This window comes from Amphiura filiformis, chromosome 17 (assembly GCF_039555335.1).
Source record: "Amphiura filiformis chromosome 17, Afil_fr2py, whole genome shotgun sequence".
Taxonomy (NCBI): domain Eukaryota; kingdom Metazoa; phylum Echinodermata; class Ophiuroidea; order Amphilepidida; family Amphiuridae; genus Amphiura; species Amphiura filiformis.
In genome coordinates, this window is record NC_092644.1 from 8,761,974 (window position 1) to 8,781,928 (window position 19,955).

Sequence of the window (19,955 nt, forward strand, 5' to 3'; positions counted from 1 at the left end):
ATGTATAAAATAAACCATACTTGATTGACAGAAAGTACTAAATTTGTACCTATTACGGTTTCGTGACACCCCTCTTCCAAATGCGACCAAGCCAGGGCGGCCCGGTGAAGCAAAATGTGCATTGGAATAACACGGGAGTTTGGATATAACGGTAGGATTTCTTTCTCATACAAATGTATGGTCCTCCGTTATTAAAGCTTGTACCGGGTTGAAAATTCAGATATTTTGAAAAGAATAAGTAATGGAAACATAAAATCATAGCTTTTATACTCTTTGATATATGACGCTAACTAGTTCATCTCCTATATCTACAACACAGCGCTACCAGTAGGGGTCAATTGCCTATGTGAGTGCCCCTGTGTTGTGTGCATATATGTAGGCAACAATAACTGCATGATGACTTGTTCAATTTTTGGTTCATTGCCGCTTTACTCTAACACCATAGTCACTATTGTGTGGTTTTCTTGACCTACTTTATAATAAGCCATGCCGGGAACCAAATACCATTATATCTGATTAGTGAAGATTGATATTTTTTCACACGAGGACAAGAATGCAAACACACAGACAAATACGGCGTCGTAATGCAAGGTCACGTGAGGTATCACATGCTTTTGTGACTTTTTAAAAATACTTATATTTCATATCTTTATGCCTGTCATGCATTTCCTTCGTATTATTGACAGTAAGTCCTGATTTCGACATAACTATAGCGAAAAGACATTCCTTATCGGAATACTTTCTTGGAAAAACTATCACTGCTATTGTATTGGATCATTAGTAGTTGACCTCATTTCCGCCCGTCGTAACCGTGACAGAGGGCGTTTTTACTACAGGTACAATCACAGACCCTGGTACAATCAGGTACAATTCGCTAAACTTTATCCCTGCTGCTGTTATTTTATTAGATATCCAAAAAGCATTTGATTCGGTCAGTCATGAGTTCCTCTTTAAAGTGTTGGATCATCTTAATTTTGGTGAAAATTTTATCAAATGGGTTAAAACTTTTTACTCAGGCAGGAAATCTTTTGTTATTAACAACGGTTTCCTTACAAAATCAGTCAATATGGAACGGGGCATATTTCAAGGTTGCCCAATCTCCCCATACCTTTTCCTGTGTGTCATGGAGACGCTTGGGAGTGCAATTAGGATTAATTCCAATATTAAAGGTATTTTGGTTAACAGGAAAGAATTGAAAGTGTCCATGCTTGCTGATGACACTACATGTTACATTGATGGTTCAAAGGAATCATTTCAAAGTCTGTTTGATATCCTCAACACTTTTGGTAAATGCTCTGGTTGTAATGTAAACATGTCTAAATCCAAATCAATTTGGATAGGCTCTAAAAAAGGCAACCAAGAGTTTCCATTTCAAGATAAGGGGCTTTGCTGGGTTCAAGACAAATGCAGTTACCTTGGTATTAATTTTTCCCTCAATCTGAGTTTGTTGTTTGACTTAAATTATAAGGTGAAACTGAAGCAAATTGAACAAACCTTAAATTGTTGGAAAGCTAGAAGTTTGTCACTCATTGGTAAAATTTGTGTCATAAAATCTCTTTTGCTTCCACAGTTGTTGTATCTTTTTCTGTGCTCTGTATAAAATTCCAGAAACTTTTTTCAAAAATTTAAATAAATTATTTTTTAATTTCATCTGGAATGGGGGAAATGAGAGAGTGAAGAGGGATTTTGTATGTCTTGATTATTCTTTGGGTGGTTTACGTATGGTTAATGTAAAGTGTTTTGCGGAGGCTCAAAAATTGATTTGGGTAAAATATTTACTTGATGACAACTATGAGTGCATATGGAAATCTCTTGAGATTTCTTTTCTTCAAAAATTTCATTCTGATGTTAAAATTCTGTGGAAATCTCATGCACCTGAAAGTATTCTTTCGCGTCTGAAGAATGTGCAGCTGGCTGATTCAATACGATCGTGGTATTCTTTTAGAGATAAAGCCACTGAAGACCTTGGTTATGAGATCCGAGAAATGAGGAGTCAGAATAGCACTTGTATTTGGTTCAATAGAAGTATTAGATCCAAATCAAAACAGTATTTTTATTACGATTCTTGGTATACTAAAGGGATTTGTAGGCTACTCTATCTGATGTTCTTTATGATAATCTTCCCACACCAGTCTTAAAATCTTTTGACGACTTAATAATTGAATTTGATATCTCTTACAGAGATAGGAGAAAATATAATGTGTTGATGGATAGCATTGTTCATTATTGTGGGATGCTGGATGATTTTGAGGACCAGGATTTTGACACTTTCGACATTTTCTCTAATAATCTTATCCTGGTCCCCAGGGTCCCTCGCTACACCTACAGTATAATGTTAAACAAGCTTCCCCCGGAAAGAATTCAAAAATTCTGGGAAGATATCTTTGAAGATTTTTGTGATAAGGGGAATGTAGGGTGGGAAGAAATTCATATCCGGAATTTCAAATGTACCATTGAGACTCAATTAAGATCATTTTATTTTAAACTATTCCATAAGGCAATTGCTTTCAACAGCTTTCTCCACAAAATTGGAAGAAAAGATTCTCCTCTTTGTTTCTTTTGTGACAAATTTCCCGAAACTGTGGTTCATGTTTTTTGTGAATGTGATAAAGTTAAATGTATCTGGAATGAGTTATTTAACATGTTAAATGACAAACTTCACTTGAATATTCAGTTTAATAGTTTTGACCTTATGTTTGGTATTGCCAATGATAATTTACTTTCCTTTTTAATATTATGCAGTAAATACTACATTTACAGATGTAGATTTCAGGAAGTGAACCAAAACTTTACTGCTTTGAAAAACTTCATTAAAAAAAAAAAAAAATGGAATATGATATTGCTTATAAAAAGGGTAAATTAAGTAATCACTTTAAAAAGTGGTGCTTTGACATTTGATGTACAAGGTGCATCAGCACTGTAATATTGTTTTGCCATTATGTCACATGTACATGTATGTTGACTCTGTATGATATACAAAATGTATCTCATTATTCATTATTTGTGCATTATGTAGTACACTATGCCATGTATGTATACACACATTTGCAGCTGTAATTGTGATTCTCTGTGATTATATTATTCTTATGTTTGCTTTTTCCAATAAAAAATATAATGACAAAAAAACAACAAAAAAAACCAATTCGCTAAACTTCCACATTTATGTGGTGATCTCAACCACACGGGCCGAGTAAGAGTTGATGTGAATTATTCATAACCGATCGATACCTTGCCTCACTTTGTTGAGAGCAAGCTAGCAAAATTCGCCATAGGTTTGCGTGGGCAATACAAAAACCGTGAACCTTAATGAAGATGTGCAAAGGAAATCCAAAATCATCGGTACCGCGCCGCACCGTAGGTCTTTTTTACTCAAAAAAGTAACAAATTTGGACAAAACAGATTTTTCAAAGAAAAGTCATGGTAAACATGCACGTAGGCCTAACTGCAAGAAAACTTAGGTTTGCTCATCCGGACGATCGTAAAAATCATCAAAATTCAGATTTTGGTAGGCCTACCTTTGTCCAGAAGATAGACTATGCCATAGTCGAATTTTATTAAAAACATGTTATTATTAGTCATGATGAACCCATTTCGTTGAACTCAAAATTATACTGATGTTTATTAAAATTAAAGTATTCAATAGTAAAATGGTCATAAAGAGTTAAAAATATCAGACGATTAGTGAAAATAAAAGTAATTGAATGCAACATTATCTTGCATAATTATAACGGCTCACTTAAATACTGAACAATTCTGATTTTGGAATCTACCAGTTTATTGATAGCGAACCCCGAAATTTCACTTGGGAAGCTAACAAACAGAGGGAGTAGGGTGACTGATCAGATGTGAAAATCTATCAATTGTGCACACATTAATTAAATCAGAGTTTTAAGCTTAAATACAATATCCAGAGTATGCACAATGGGCAAGTGGACTACGGGGTAGTCTATCCAGAGGATGATTTAAGGAAGCCCCATCATGCACTGCAAACGTGTTATCACTAGAGTTTCAACTGCCACTTTACTTTTCAAATCCCATTGAATTCTGTGCAAAAGATGTTGTTTAAGAATTGTGCGTGTGTCATTATTACTTGGTCGATTTCAGAACAAAAGTGATGTATGCATAAAGGATAATTCACACCTTCTGTAGGTAACATAAAATGTGAATTCGACTAGCATTTTGAATGCGTTTTTATTGTAAATATATCAGTCCAAATTCAAATTTAACCACGGCCCGTCAATGCAATATGCGAGCAGTGGTGTCATGTTCACTCACACAGCTGTGCTAACCGCAAGTCAACACAGTGGCGTGGTGGGAAGTGCTTAAAAATCATCCTCTGACCTTTGTCATTGTCATAGATGTGCTAACATAGCCTGCGAGTGGTTCAGCCGAAAGCCGTGTACAAAATAAGACTACAAAATAAGACATTTTACACGAATCTGTAATTTAGATACTGACAGTATAGTCTCGACGAGTGTCAGACCGACGCAAACTGGCTGTGTAGGAGACTATATCTAAAGCTACATGTATTTGAATGGGGCTTCAACTTCGTCAGTACTGCTGTTTTCTTCGGGTTTTTTGGCCAAATTTGTCATTTCAAAAATACCAAATGACAATTTGAATGACTTATCCTTCACTTTTTGAATTTACATACAATTTTAATTTTTTACACTTGTGCTGGGATCACTGAAAGGGTCTTTAAAGAGGAAGCCCGCCAGAGCAGTTCTTCTGGGGTAAACCAAACCTGTCTGGTTATTGAATTAATCAGTGACGATTGTTATCTCTGAATTTGACAGGTATTAATTAATGTTTTAATGTTTTCGTCGCCTATAGGCCGTATAAAATTAATATTATTGTGGTTCTCGTCCAGAGGATTCTGAGGGATAAACCCCCAGAGTACCACAAAAAGATGGAAGTGACCCATGTTCTCTAATAAACTTATTTATATGCATTAAGTATTGCAAAGTCTACAATGTTTTGAAAAATCTAAGGGAAAAAATCGGATAAATCCCAGAAATTGAGGAGGGAGGGGACGAGAACCAAAACATTAATTTCATACGGACATATAAATAGAGATTTGGATGAAAGCGCCAACATTGCCATTGCCTTGAACACCTGCACACCTGTGCACACTTTTTCTTCAGCAAATGCTGCCCTCGCTAAAACAGTTGCCAATTTTTCAGGCGAAATTGGGTGTTAAAATCAAAACTCATGCCTATATTGGGCGGTTGGTGCAACGTGATGTCAACTGTGAAATGACAACACTGCCATCTGAAGGGATGCAATTCATGCCATATCTTCATTTTCTCGGTTCATGCGGGGTTTTCAATAATATTGTATCATCAGCATTTCTGCTGCTGTGGTTACCGTGTAGCTTGTATATTTACCATTTACGACTTGTACTGTGGCCAATCAGTTTACGGCAGAATTTCCCGGTAGTGCATGGTTTGTAAGCTGCGAAAATACACACTGAATGTAAGCGGGCCGGATGAAATTGACGACTAAGACCTACAGGTAGGCTAATAAAATAGTTACATATTATTGTCATCATTTTGAGAACAACATCATGCATGATGTATTGTTGGACTCAACCAGTTCAATGTTTTATCATAGATCATGATCTATGGTTTTATTAGTTCCAGTAACTGTAACTCGTCATACCTAGATGTCATTTATGCCCGGGGTCACTCCCATTGTGGCCTGTAAACCATCCGCGATAATCAACTTTTGAAAAGCACCCTAAAAGAGGATTTAACCCTTGGCTTAAACAATACCCTAAACAGGTGTTTTCACACCCTAAACAGGGATTTTATTCCTTGCATCAAATTTCATACCCTAAATTTCATTTCCGCGTATTATCAATTGCAATTTTGCTACCCTTTTTTCCAATATTTCATGTTTTTGACACCCTAAACGCGTTGCGCGCGTATCATGCTTACCCACGAAAAACTACCCTTTTTACGCGTTTTCATTATCACGGATGGTGTACAGGCCACAATGGGAGTGACCCCGGGCATTTATGTTTATGATAAAGACTGAAGTCTTGCTGGCAGGACTATGGTTTTATATAACGGCTGTATCCGGGGGGCTAAATGGCCCAAAAGTCCCCTTTTTTAAACCAAAAAGTTCCATTTGCGAGCGTAGCGAGTGAAAAAAAGTTTTTTAAGCCTTTTTGGTCAAAAAAGGTCAAACATTTTGGGGGAAAAGTCCACTTTTTCAAAATCAGCCCCCCCCCCAAATAAATCCTGGTTACAGGTCTGTTTATATACAATAATTGTTTACTTTTATATCTACTACTACCGTAGTTGTAGTAACTACAAATTTCGAATTATTGGAACTAACTACTGTAGTACTATGATGCATTGCTGCTATGCTACATGTTTTATTGCTGGTATGGTCAAGATAAGGGAACAACCCAAAAGTTTGATGAAGTTCTATAAATGAAAATCCTTTCATTAGGGGAGAGAGAGGGGTCAAAAAGTCTGACTACATTGGTTAAAAAAGTGTTAAAATATCGTTCAAAGTTGGTCTTTTTTTTAAGGATTTCATATATAGTTTAAAATTTTTTTGGTTTTTGAAGTACCATAATGCTTTAATTTATACAGTGCTTGCTTCAAAATGATTTCAAATCAATACATGGTAGGTCCCCAATGCAAAACGATGTCACTCATAACAGAGTCGTCCTCATTTAAATGAAATTCTGAGCTCCGTAAGGTACCGTACCACAGGGCAATTTGCATGATAATACAATAAAACAGGTTATATTTATGAATGTTTGTGGAATCGATCTGAAGACCTGTCCCTCGGTCATCTTAGAAGTGCAGTCTCCTCCTAGTCTTGCCAGCAAGACTTCAGTCTTTATCATAAACATAATGACATATACGGACCATAGAGAGTATGGTTACAGTTACTGGATCTAGTGTCCTCCAACAACAAATGCAATAGAAACTGTCCATTTTGACTGATTATAATAAAGTCGATTTTGAGTTTCCTGTCACCCGCCCTCACTTCATTTTCTGTACTTTTACATCTCACTGTAAATAACAACATGTTTTATACCGTGACATATTTGAATATATTTGGTCATAAAATGAAAGTCACAAAAATAAATAAATGAAAAAGTTACCTCACTCGTTTCCACTGAAAACCCACCCACCAATATCAAAATCACAGAAACAGTACCCAGGCCTGGAAATATGTTTGTTTCCCTGGCAAGAGAGACAAATTTCCCTCTAACTTAGGGAGGATTTCCCACCATTTCTTATGTATTTCTTTATCCAGAAAAGCAAAATTTCCTTCCAAATTACCAAATTTCCTGGCAAAGAGTTTGCCCATTGCCAATTTTTCCAGGCCTGAGAGTACCATATATACCCAAAACTGCCACATACCTTTAACTGGAAGAACATCCATCTTCCCCCCCCATATCAGCAGAACTACTGAAGAAATTTGGCAAAGGTAAGCCAATACTGTATACCTTGGGACCAGGGAGTAGGTAGATAATATGTTGACCAGATGTTCATCCAGGGAAAGGGGGCATAAGGTCAGTATGGGGTCATTGATCCTAGTTTAAAATGTCCCTATTTTCATCAGTTTATCATAGCTAGTTCATAATAGGTCAAAAACTTCATGATCAAGGATATCATGGGAGAGTCTGAAAGTATGTTTATGGACATATTACAGTGTAGAAAATTTGTGGCAGTATTTCCGTTCACAGCTTTTGTTTTTATATGGCACACACAATACAATCAAGAAGGAAGGAAACAAACAAACATACAAACAAACTAATAAGAACCAAGGTGCGACAGTGCTTTCTTGTACTTTTCAGTACTCCCGGGTACCCGGGTAGCTCAGCAACCTTCCTTTTCTGAAATTTTCTGGTTTTTTTCGTTGATTAATTATAGGTTAACCCTAAAACTACTGAGCCATATTTTGTAACACAAAAAAGGGGGTTGTTGTTACAACCCCCTAATTTTCAATTATAAATGTCATATGCTGTTATATTTGATACCAATGTATAGCTACGGGTCTCTCCTACCCAGTGATACCACAATAAGTACAAACATCCCCCACATAGTGTTGCTTTGAGGTCATAATGTGAGGTCATAATGTGAGCACATCCATGCAAATTAAGGAAATTCTGGCTATAAATATGATTTTCACAGAATTTTCTCCCAAATATAAAAGATCATTTATAATCATTTATAAAACCCGAAACATGAAATAATTTCCCCAATCGCACGCACATAAAAGTACCTCTTCAGCATCATGTACAGTGCGAAGTTCCAATGTGTAACATGCATCTTTACTACAATGAACTTTCATCAGTCAATTTAGGGACGAGAGAGGTACTTTTGCCAAGGATACTCAACATGCAATCAAGCGTGTGGTGGTAGCGTTGCGTAAGAGACTGACTGTGGAAGAGGTGATGCATGTAAACAAAACGTTCTGTAAAAAACATTTAACTGACGAAAAATTACAGACGTTTGTCCATCTCTTTCCATTAGTATCTTATTGTGAAAAAGTAGCTGAGGTGTTAGCTCAATATGCTAGGAAAATATTTCTCGCGATAACCCCATGTTCACATTGGCTTAATAAGCTGCATTTTCGCCCAAAAGGGTGTCGTAATTCATGACATTTCTTGTCTGCCGGTTTGGGTACAATTTGACCCCCTAGCTTACTGAATATTTAGCGCGGTTTTCCAAACTATAGCTCTTGGAATAATTTTTTAAGAGTGAAATGAAAATCATGGTTTTTACTGTAGAAACCAATAGTGGGCCTCATAACCCCCGTCAGTTTTGATGGCCTGTCCTACCCTTGGGTAAGGTGTTGGGGTAAACATTTTATCATTAAAATGAGCACAAAGGATGGATCCACGATTAGCTTCTATTTCTAAAGGTTGTTTAGGTCATTAGGGTTAATACACCATTATGCACTCACGGGAGGGGGCTCAAACTTTCAACATGGAGGGTCTTTTTGGGGCAAAATTTTAAGAAATATTTGATTCTTTGGGAGTCAGTTCAAGGTAAATTCCTAAAAATGTGTCATTTCAGGGTCAGATGCTATTAGATCTTCCATTTTGAGGGATGTTCCTAGAAATTTTGTCTTTCATAGGCAGATTATTTTGGTAAAACAGTAAGGATTTTTCCACAAAATGGATCTTAGAAATGGGCCTTTTGGGGGAAATAAGAAAAATATGAGCTATATGGTGTCTTTCAGGGACAAGAGATTTTGTGGGAAAACAAGGAAAATATGGGCTGGGGAAAAATGGAAAGAACAGGGGTCTTTTGCTCAGCGTCTCAACTCTTTAGGAATTATTTGTCAGTTTTCGTGTTTACATGGTAAACCAATGACGGCATCAAAATTTAGTCAATCTTGCCGTGTTATTTTTCTGTAATTTTGGTCCTATCCCCTGGACCTTCTCCAGGGTCCCTACTAAGGTGGGTCCCTGGTCTGGACCTCACATGGAAGCTGGTGTGCTTGTGTATGTTGTGTCATGCTAACAAAATGACCCACTCAAAAAATTGGGCTTCAGGCTTTGAGTTTTAAGGTGAGGGAGTTCGACTGGGGAAAATCTTACCAAAAAAGGGGTTCATTCAGTGAGACTGGGAAAAAAATTCAAAAATTCATCAACATTTTGATAAATTTGAGGACAAATAATAAAAAAATGGGGTCATTCAGTGAGAGATTATCAGAAACTTTCCCAAATTTATTTGGGAAAAAAGGGGACATTGGGTGAGAGGAGTTTAATAAAAAGGGGGTCATTGGGTGAGAGGGAGTTAAAAAATGGAGGTCAATGTGGCCGCACATCCCCATCACCCATTTTTAGAGCCCCCCCCAGGGAGGGAGACAGCAATTTTTGGCATGCCATTTTGAATTTTACCCCCATTTCATAATTATTGGACAGCCCCTAAATAAATCAACTATGGGAGTGATTGGGGATGTGCAGCACTTTACACTATGATTTTACATCTTACTCATGGTCTTATTTTAAAAGCGTTAAAGCAGTTTACCCACTGTTAAGGGAAGGGGTATGAACGTTTGGACAGTATTTATTGTGGGACATTAGAGCACATCAGACATATCGAATTGCATTCTGAATACAAAGAATGTCCTTCTGATATCAAATAATTTTGATTTTTTGAAATTTGCAATGTAATACACATTTTATGGCAAATGATTAAAAATTGATATTTTTGATATTTAACAGTACTCGAAGTAAACTTTATAAATCTGATGATTTATACTTGAAGTGTATGTAGGTGGGATGAACAGCCCACGATCAATTGAAAATTTTGACCGTATTGAAGATATGGATTTTTTCCCAAAACACCATAAAAAGGTCTTTTTGGGAAAAAATCCATATCTTCAATATAAAAGGTCAAAATTTTCAATTGATCGTCACTTTTCCTCCCAGCTACATACACTTTAAGAATATATCATTAGATTTATAAAATTTATTTCGAGGACTGTTATATATCAAAATTTGAAAAATATCAAATTTTAATAATTTGTCATAAAATTTGTATTATATCGTGAATTGCAAAAAATGAAAATTATTTGATATCAAAAAGACATGCTTCGTATTCAGAATGCAATTCGATATGTCTGAGGTGCTCTCATGTCCCACAAAAAATACTGTCGAAACGCAATAAATGCTCATTCTAGATCCCTTAAGCACACTTTTCATGATAAAACCATGATGACAAGCATCCAATAATAAATGTATTTCACAATCATAGTTAGTAAATATGCATTTGAATGTAATGTGCAAATGACATGTGCATTAGCTATGTTCAAACGATAATTGCGGGAGCTATAATTTGCTCAAATATTTGTCTTGTGACAGAAAACGAATACATTTTTCTATCTTCCGTAAATCTCAAAACTGTCATCAAGCACTGCACGCACAAAGAAATGCCTCTAGGGTCCTAATGTGATGTTTTGATGAAGAATGAGCGAGATGTTGGTTCACTTCCCATAATGCATTTCTCCAATTTCAATTTTCTGTACTGATTTGCTATCTATTTCTAGTGAAACATGGGTTGATAGTGACAAAATGTATGAATAGAGTACATCCAGATCTTACAAAATAAGTTTATTTCTTGACTATCAACCCATGTTTGGCTAGTATATTCTCAAAATGAAAACAAAGGGATGATGAGATGAGATGATGTATCATGTTGCAAAGGATTGTGGGAAGAGTAAGATATCTTCTTTGACATGAGATGCGTGGATGTTGCTACAAATACTGGCAAAGTGGACATTTTCACGCATTTGATTCTTCAAGCATTCGTGCTTGACAGTAAGTTGCTAAGTATTTATTTTCAAGTTTCTACAATAAAATAAATTAACTTTTTTTTTAATGTTTTTGAATTTTATGCATGCTGTATAGGAGAGTGAAAATAAATTATATCATAAAAAATAACGAAAGGTGAACTTTTCACTGTGACAGTAATTATTACAGAGTGACAAAAAAGCATTTAAAGCTGTAATTTTACGATCTATTAAAATTAATTTGACTAATTTCTTTCAAACCTGATTTTTTAAACATATATCCCAACATACACCTTATTGGAATCAGGCAAATTCATTGTGCTTGTATGTACATTATGATAATAGAACCATTTCAAATGAATGTTTTTAAAAAACCATTGAATCCCCGTACACCACAATTGAGCAGCTAAGATAGTAAGTATTTTGTTTTGATTTTTTAATTTTTCATATAATTAAAACCTATAATTTTTCCTGTAATTAATTTTGGCTAAAATTTAGAACTTGGCAGAAAATTGACCCTCAACTTAGCATCACAATTTCTGCTCTGCAAGAGTTTATATACCACTGGACTACCGCTGGAGCAATAAGCTCAAAACTTGGATACAAGGATTTTTGGGTGATGTGCTACATTGGGCTATTCCATTTAATATCCACACTACCCCTGTAGAAGTCTTTCACAGAGTTTCAAATAGAATAGACAATTAGGTAACTTCCATTCAAAATACTCACTCCAGTTGTGGAAGATATAGGTAAAGCTGTTAATACAGGGGGAGTATGAGTTTCAAAATGATTAACCCTGACCACTTACATTTGAAAAACATATGCCCTCTGTGGAAGATATTTTCAAAATCTTCCACAGGGGTAGTGTGGATTTCAACGGGAATAGCCCATTGATGTGAGGTAGAAAACATCATGAGTCAGTACTCTTTGATTCTACCTCCTTGAAATGACCCGCTTTCAAAATATCAATGATGTCCTATAAATGATACCAGAGCAGAAGCTGCACCCCCCTCCAAGTTGCAAAAGTATACAAAAGTCCCAAAATTTAAGAATTAGCAAGCTTTTTTGGTCAAAAAAGGTCTAAATTTGGGGAAGAAAGTCCACTTTTCACAAAATTGCCCCCTTGGTAAAAGTCTACTTTTTCAAAAATCAGCACCCCACAAAAAATCCTGGCTACAGGCCTGAATGAAACAAGTTTGCTGGGGGAAGGGGGTCATGAATTAGCATATAATTGATGCAGAAAATGATGACTTTGCAATATTTCATGATCTGTTCCAGTTGAAATCCATACACCCCATATGGAATACATGACATTAATCTCACACACAGGGGGTATAGATTTAAAATGGAGTCACCCATTCAGGTAATACCACTTAAAATTCACACCCCCTGTAATTGAACATAAAGACCATATCTTCCATAGGGGGTGACATGGGATTGCCCATTTTGGGCAGGTCAGCCTCCTAACAAAATTTATAGGACATCAATTAATTTATAGGACATCAATATTTTGATTTGTTCCCTAAAGGTTTTGGATGTTTTTTTCATTTTGAGGTAACAAATGAAGAGCTCTGTTGCTAAAGCCCTTACATCCACCTCTAGCGGAAATTGAGTTATTGGCATGACATTATACTAGTGTGGGTAAAAAGGCACATTTTGGTGGTAGTTTGACCTTCCGGAGATATCGTATATTTCCTGTTTGGGAAATCTTAGGGAATTTCCGGAAATTTGAACTTAAAATGAATATAAAATTTTAGGAAAATAAATTTTTGATGTATAATAACAAGCCTTGAATGTTTATTAAAACCAAAAGGAACTGTTTTGGGGTCACTATGTTTGAAAAAAAAATCATTGTAATTAACAAAAGTTGTAGCTTCGGAAATGCTCAAAAATGGCATTTTGCTGGATTTAATTAAAAATTCATAATTAAAAATGTAAATGAGATATTTAAGTTTTCTTTTTGATTTTGAAACCATTAGTCAAGTTACATAAAGTAGTGCAAACAAGTGGGCTCAAATTTGATTGCAAAGGTGGTTTCTAGAAAAGGGGTAAATTAATTTTGTTGCAAAGGTGCTATATATAAAAGAAATGATATAATAATAAAAAAGGAAGGCTTGAAAATGTTACCAAACCTATTCTTTTAGTTTCTATTCATCAACACTTTATCCAAACCCAAATTGAATCAAATCGAACAAGTAATATTTAATTAAGTAATTAAAAAGCTGTTTTTCTCAGAAAGTCAAAAAGTGGATGTAAGGGCTTTTGTAACAAAGCTCTTCAAATAAAGAATTTTAATTAATAATATCACAAACTTTGCAACTTGATATCAATTTTAATCAGAGCACAAAGTAAGATAAAGTAAAACCAATATAAAAACTATTACAGTTAAAAAGATATTAATTATTCAAATAATTTCTATTTTCTCATCTCTTTAGGGAGATCAAGATAAAGCAGCATCAATCGAATACAATTTGAAGAGACGAGTCTTGACAGGAAGGACTTGATTTGATACCAAAACCTGAGATGACTTGCCAATTTTAAGAGTTTTTTTACAGACAGCCGTCAGCTGGGCATGCATCGTCGCTGAAGCAATATATTGAGGAAGGAACATACCTTGTGGTAGATAGTGAAGCTAGAGTTCTCCCAGGAGGCACGTACACAGTCGTAAACTTAAGCAACACATTTTGGCCTGGTATGTGCTGCAGTGCATATTGACTACATTACTACCCATTTGCAGGTGTAAACTGCGTTACGCTTAAGCACCTCACGTAATCGTGATACTGTACGATTACAAATACAGTTTATTAGCAAACACAGTTTTATGTGAACATTTCTAGTTGGATTAGGAACTACAAACATCATTTTGTGAATTTTTTTAAAAGCAGGAGGAGACTTAAAAGTGGATATACACCTAATTTCTATTTTTGAGCGTATGAGGAATAGTTGGTGCGATGCAGTGATCAAGTACTTCTTCCTTTGATTGGTAGGAGACTAAAGCATCTTAATGAAACAGGTGAGTTTTCAATTTGAAGCATGGTCCGCAGAAGCGGGGGAGGGGGCATTTCCCCCCCCCCCCCCACACACACACACACACACTTTTTGGCAAAGAGAAGAAGAAGAATCCCAAATTCAACAAAGTGTGCACCAAATTGCATGAATCCCATTTGAAAAATCACAAAATTTCAAGCTTCTCGGGAGGCACGTCCCCTCAGACACCCCATGTGCGCACACATGTTGGCACTTACACGCCAATGGCTATAGTCTAATGTAAAGTGTGCACCAAATTGCACAAATCCAGTTTGAAAAATCACAAATTTCGCAGTTGCTGATGAAGGTGGCACATCCCCTTCAGACTCCCCCCTGATGTTGGCACTTACGAGACAATTTTACCCCCCCCACCCACCCACTTCCAAAATCCTTTTGCAGGCCCTGTGAAGAATGTTGTCATGTGTCCCCTTTCAGTGGCATAGCCAGGGGGAGCCAGGGTGAAAACTGGTATTGTACTGCTAATTTTGCTATTTATTCACATTATGCTGATTTTTTTTCACTTAGCTGCATAAAAGCATATATGGTCGAATCCAACCAAAAGTGTCCACGGGCCAAAAATAAAAGTCCGAAATAAAAATGTCTCCACAATTTTTTCTTTTTGCCCATTGATTGATGACATATTGGCCTTATAGGAACCAAAAGTGCCATTACTAATCTTGAAAAATTAATCCAGGACGCGTGATAGTAAATGTGATATCAAAACCCAATGTTACCTACTTAATACCACTAGGATGCTTTCACTATCGCAATACTAATCAACCTAAAACAAATGGAATATTCCCATTAACGCTTTTTTTATTTTTTTGTAGACCACAGGGTGTCAGGAAAATGCTAACTCAACCAGAAAATATTTGTTTTTATTTTTATAACGCGATCAATATGATCTTAGTCAATTTATGCTAGTTTATGTTTGAAAAAGAAGTTTAGGTCAGTTTCTGTATTTTATTTATCAAATGAGTATGAATCAATTTACACATTGTATAAGAACGAGTAGGATATATGTTTTCAAGAATATTAGGAATTATACGCATACACCTAACGCTTTATACAATGAAAAGGTGAAGAAACCCGGTATTCGTAGGTAACATGAGCGATTTAACAATATCTATATTGAGTTTATAGGTTTAAATTTTGCTATTATGGTAATGAATTAATCAAATGGTAGTTTTTAGATCTCTTTCAGATGGTACGTCCAAATGAATAAATGCTATTACCTTAGATCCAAAAATTTTTGATGCTTTTAGCAAGATTTTGACCACTTCATTTTGATATACAAGTACTTAATCAGCAATTTTACATAATAAATAATTGTTGAATGAATCCGTATATGGGTAATAATAGTGTCCTAGGGCACCGCTTAAAGTTTTGACAATTAATTTCCATTGGTAGGGACACTTCATTACACATGTCATGTATTATGCTGTATTCGTAAGTAACATTTCAGTATTTGTAGGTAAGAATTAGACTTTTGGTGGATATCGCAATCAAAACTTCATTTTATAAAGCACTTTGAATGTATTATTTTCTTTATGTGCATTTATTGATACTTTAGACCCTATCATGTATTAACAATGTCGGTTCACAGCAGTTGAAAGAGGATTGAAGTAAGAAACAAAGGCACTAAAGTGACTTTAATTTGTAATTGCACACAAATCGCTTAAAACTGGTATTGCAGGCTTGTGAAGTACATCTTTAGTTAGTTACGTCTTGTGGCCTTTAGTTTGAGGGCAACTACAATTAGCTTTATACCAGGGTCCATCAATGTGTTGTCTAGATCATGAGACAATGAGAACAGTTGTTTTTTTCCATGGTATTCGTAGGTAACCTTAGCGAAAACGTCAAAAGTTACCTTCGAATAAATCAATTTGGACACAAATTACTCAGAAACCAGAAGGTTGGTAAACATTTAAAATGAAGCACACATGACAGTTGACGAATCCAAGTATTTATCCCCTTCAAATCTTCTTTGAATCTGATTTTTTTTTTTTTTTTGCAGACCGTCGTCTATTTCAGTACATATTTTTCACCAATTAAGCCGTATTCAGTTTTGCATGGTGGGCATGTATGTGAATTCGCAACTTTCATTGACATATGATTTGATAGCAAACATACAGGCCTTCGTTATGTACCAATATGGGCATTGGCATGAATGGCAGTGTTTCACAATACTGTCATGATGTCAAAGTGTATTCGTAGGTAACATTCGGTTACCGAAATTTACCTACGAATACTTGCTTTTATTGTTGACATCTCAGAAATATTTAAACGCAGGTTATTGAAACTTGGTAGAAATAAAGAGTGTATTACCCTGCACCTATTGCTTAACTATTGTTTACTATTCTCTCACTTTGTGAAAATGGCACAGCTTTTAACATGTATTCGGAGGTAATGCATATTTTTTACCAAACCTACCTTTGTGCCATTTAGAATTTCTGGCAGCTAAACACAATAATAAAGATGTCCAATGCAATGCATTTCAGTATTGGACATATCAAAGCTTGTATCAATTGCGCACTTATTAGTGATTTCCATTTTTTAAAGATATATCTAGTGCTATGAAAAATTACATTCGTAGGTAATGTAAAAAAAATACCACTCAAAAATTATCACAAAAATTCATAATTATGTACAAATATGTGAAAAATTGAACAGGCAATCTTTGAATACACACCTTTCAGGAAATCAATTTAGATTCAATCCAATGACTTCTTTTCATAACTGATTTAGATGTTTTTAAAAATACTTTAAGAAATATTTTGAAAAAATGGGTAAAAATAGCATGTTTTGGGGTCTCTGTGTCTAAGTTTTTCACAGAAGGGGTCTTATTATATATATGGCCTAGCGAAGCGTATGATCAAAGCGAATAAACATAATACAAAAAACGAATGCCAATTGATTAATACTTTTAAGTTATGGCCCTGAACATGCTGTGTACACTTTTCGTTGGATTCGACCATATACTGCTCCTTCACTATCTATGATAAAAGGGATGATAATTGACATTGTATGTAAATTTGAAGACAATCCATATCCCCAAACCAATAGGGTTACCCCCTTTTAAGTTACGTTTGGTGTGAATGGGACTTCTTCATTTGATTTTCATAAAGCATTATGTGAATGCATGCTTAATTATCTAATGAAGATTTAAAACGAATTGATTGAAGGCATTTTCTCGTGTGAACATCAATTTCAGGGTTTGTAGGTTTTTGACACAGGTGGAAAAAAAACATGTTGCCACTTTGCAGGCAAAAACAGGTTTTGATGAATCCTATTCAATTTTCATGAATTTATAATGCAGAGTGTTCCAAATGTCAAGTAAATTGTAATTCCATTCACTACATGAGAAAGGTAATGTTTATTGAAATAGGTCTCCAATGGTGGAATTTGTGTCAATAATGTAATACATTTAAGTTATCTTCAAGCAGATTCACTTTCAGTCTAAGAAACATAATACTAATGTCCACTCTGGCATTCGCTCTCCATGTAACTATATACGTACCACTTTCAACTGGTGCAGCTAACTAAATGCAGTATAAACAATGTGAGGATTCAAGAAATAGATATTGTTTACTGATCAGACACAAAAGATGTTCCAAGCAAGCCTTAACTCTCGCCACACGGATGTCGACTGCAGACGACAAAATTACACAAAATTCAAAAAATTGTATATTTTCATGACCATATTTGGTATCAGCATGAAAAATGCATTAAAATGAGTACAAACAAGCCTAGTATAGGTTCAGAGGTTCTTGAGATAGCTCTTGATATTTTGAGAACATAGTCACAACGTGAACTTGTTATGTTGAAGCTATAATAGCATGGAGAGCATTAAGAGTGATGGCTTGGACTTGAAGATGTTGTGTCAGGTGGGTGTAAGGAATAATAATCCTGTTTGGTTATACCAGTTTAATTGGATGCTAATAAATAATTCAGATGCATTTTAGAGGGAAGTGTATAAGTAGATGGCAGTAGTCAGAGAGCCATTGACTATTATTAGGGGGATTATGTTTCCAAAATTTTGAATTTACAGCAGGTAATGTTTCCTGAGGTTAGGAAATGGAATTCTAGAATTGTGCTTCAGGAAATGTTTATAGAGGAAAAGGGTACAATAATGTCAGTTATGAATCCCATGTACATCTAGCTAAAAGCACTAATTATGCAGTTGGTCCAAAGAGAGAAGAGAGAGATCTAAAGAGATTGAAGGGGGGTAGAGAGCTAGGTGTGAGGTAAGTGAATGAAAGAGATGTTGAATTAGAGAAAAAGGAGGGGAATGATATTGCATACTGCACTATGTCATTAGGAATGGCTGGAGATGGGAATGATATCTGGGAGAAGATAGGCTTTGAGTTCTAAGGAGTGCGAGTGCGGTCACACTCCTCCACACTCCTTAAATGATCATAAGGAGTGCAATTTATCACACTCTTTAATCTGTAAGCTTACACTTGCACTCGTATGATGAGTGTGGCAATCACAATCATCATTCATAAAATAGCACTCCTCACAAGTTTGAGGCGTGCTATTTATCACACACCTCATTTTTTTAAAAACTCACTGCGAAGATGAGCTAAATTTATTCCTACTGGTAACAAATATTTCCAAAAGATTTTGTACTAATGTTTCCTTTTTATCTTCGGGTACACAATTTACTTCCAAATGCCAAAAACTTCCAGGAAGGAGCATCCTGATTTCCTGAGGCCTGGGAAGCAAAGATGAAATGAAGTCGGAAATGTCAGGAGAATAAGGGATACAATGTATGCAGCATTCGAAATAGTGGTAATCTGGGTACATTTTTTAATGTCTTTGTATTAAAATGTAAACTCGCACTCAAAGGAACTTTTAGAATAAAAAATGTTAGCTGAAAAATATTGGCAGTTAGTAATTTCAAAATTGTGGTAAACAACCAATATTCCGGCTAGATTGTAGACAAGCAGATTATTTTCCTGATTTCAAACGCTACAAATACATGTATGTTCAACAGTCACAACACAAACTACACCTGCGAGATAAGGTAAGAGAAAAGAAAACAAGCATTTTTTTCTCTTCTAAACTTCCATGTTTATTTTACCCACAAATGATAGATCCTCCTTGAACAAACAAAATTTTGATTCCCTCAATACGCACACCTCCTCATGTTCCTTATCATTTGGATAAATGAAAGAAATTGGAGCTTGTATTATCAATTTATTGGACTGATGTAGAGTTCTAATATAGCATGTATACATTACTTTGTTTTCTAAAAAATGGGATATTTTATTCCATTTAAAATCCACATTACCCTTGTGGAAGATTTTGGAAAATGAATTTTACATTAGCAGCTCCATTTCTCAGAGCGTGTGTGAAATTCAAATTGAGCTGGTTAATTTGCTCATTCCATTTGAAATTCATGCTCCTCTTGTGAAAGATATTTCCAAAATCTTCCACAGGGCAAGTGTGAATTTTTAATGGAATGGCCCAATACTGAAGCACTTTCTCAAATATCTGCCAAAGTACTGATATGTTTTGCAGGTTTGTGTATTATTAGACCTCAATTGGGTCATTTGATGTATAGCCAGACTTAAATGAAGCTATGATGTCCTTTTAGCCCTTGTAATTGTATCTACATTAATGACATATGATACAAGTGGGTCAGAAAC

At 35.4% G+C, this 19,955-nt stretch overlaps 1 protein-coding gene across 1 annotated transcript in view; it reads left to right on the forward strand.

Moving 5' to 3' along the window:
* The first annotated feature begins 5,278 nt into the window (after window positions 1–5,278).
* LOC140138184 (uncharacterized) overlaps window positions 5,279–19,955 on the forward strand; it is a 189,015-nt gene continuing 174,338 nt past the window's right edge. Inside the window, exons 1-2 of the mRNA XM_072160107.1 lie at window positions 5,279–5,514; window positions 13,710–14,287. The gene's annotated coding sequence lies outside the window, so the exon portion shown is untranslated. The remainder of the gene's footprint in view (window positions 5,515–13,709; window positions 14,288–19,955) is intronic.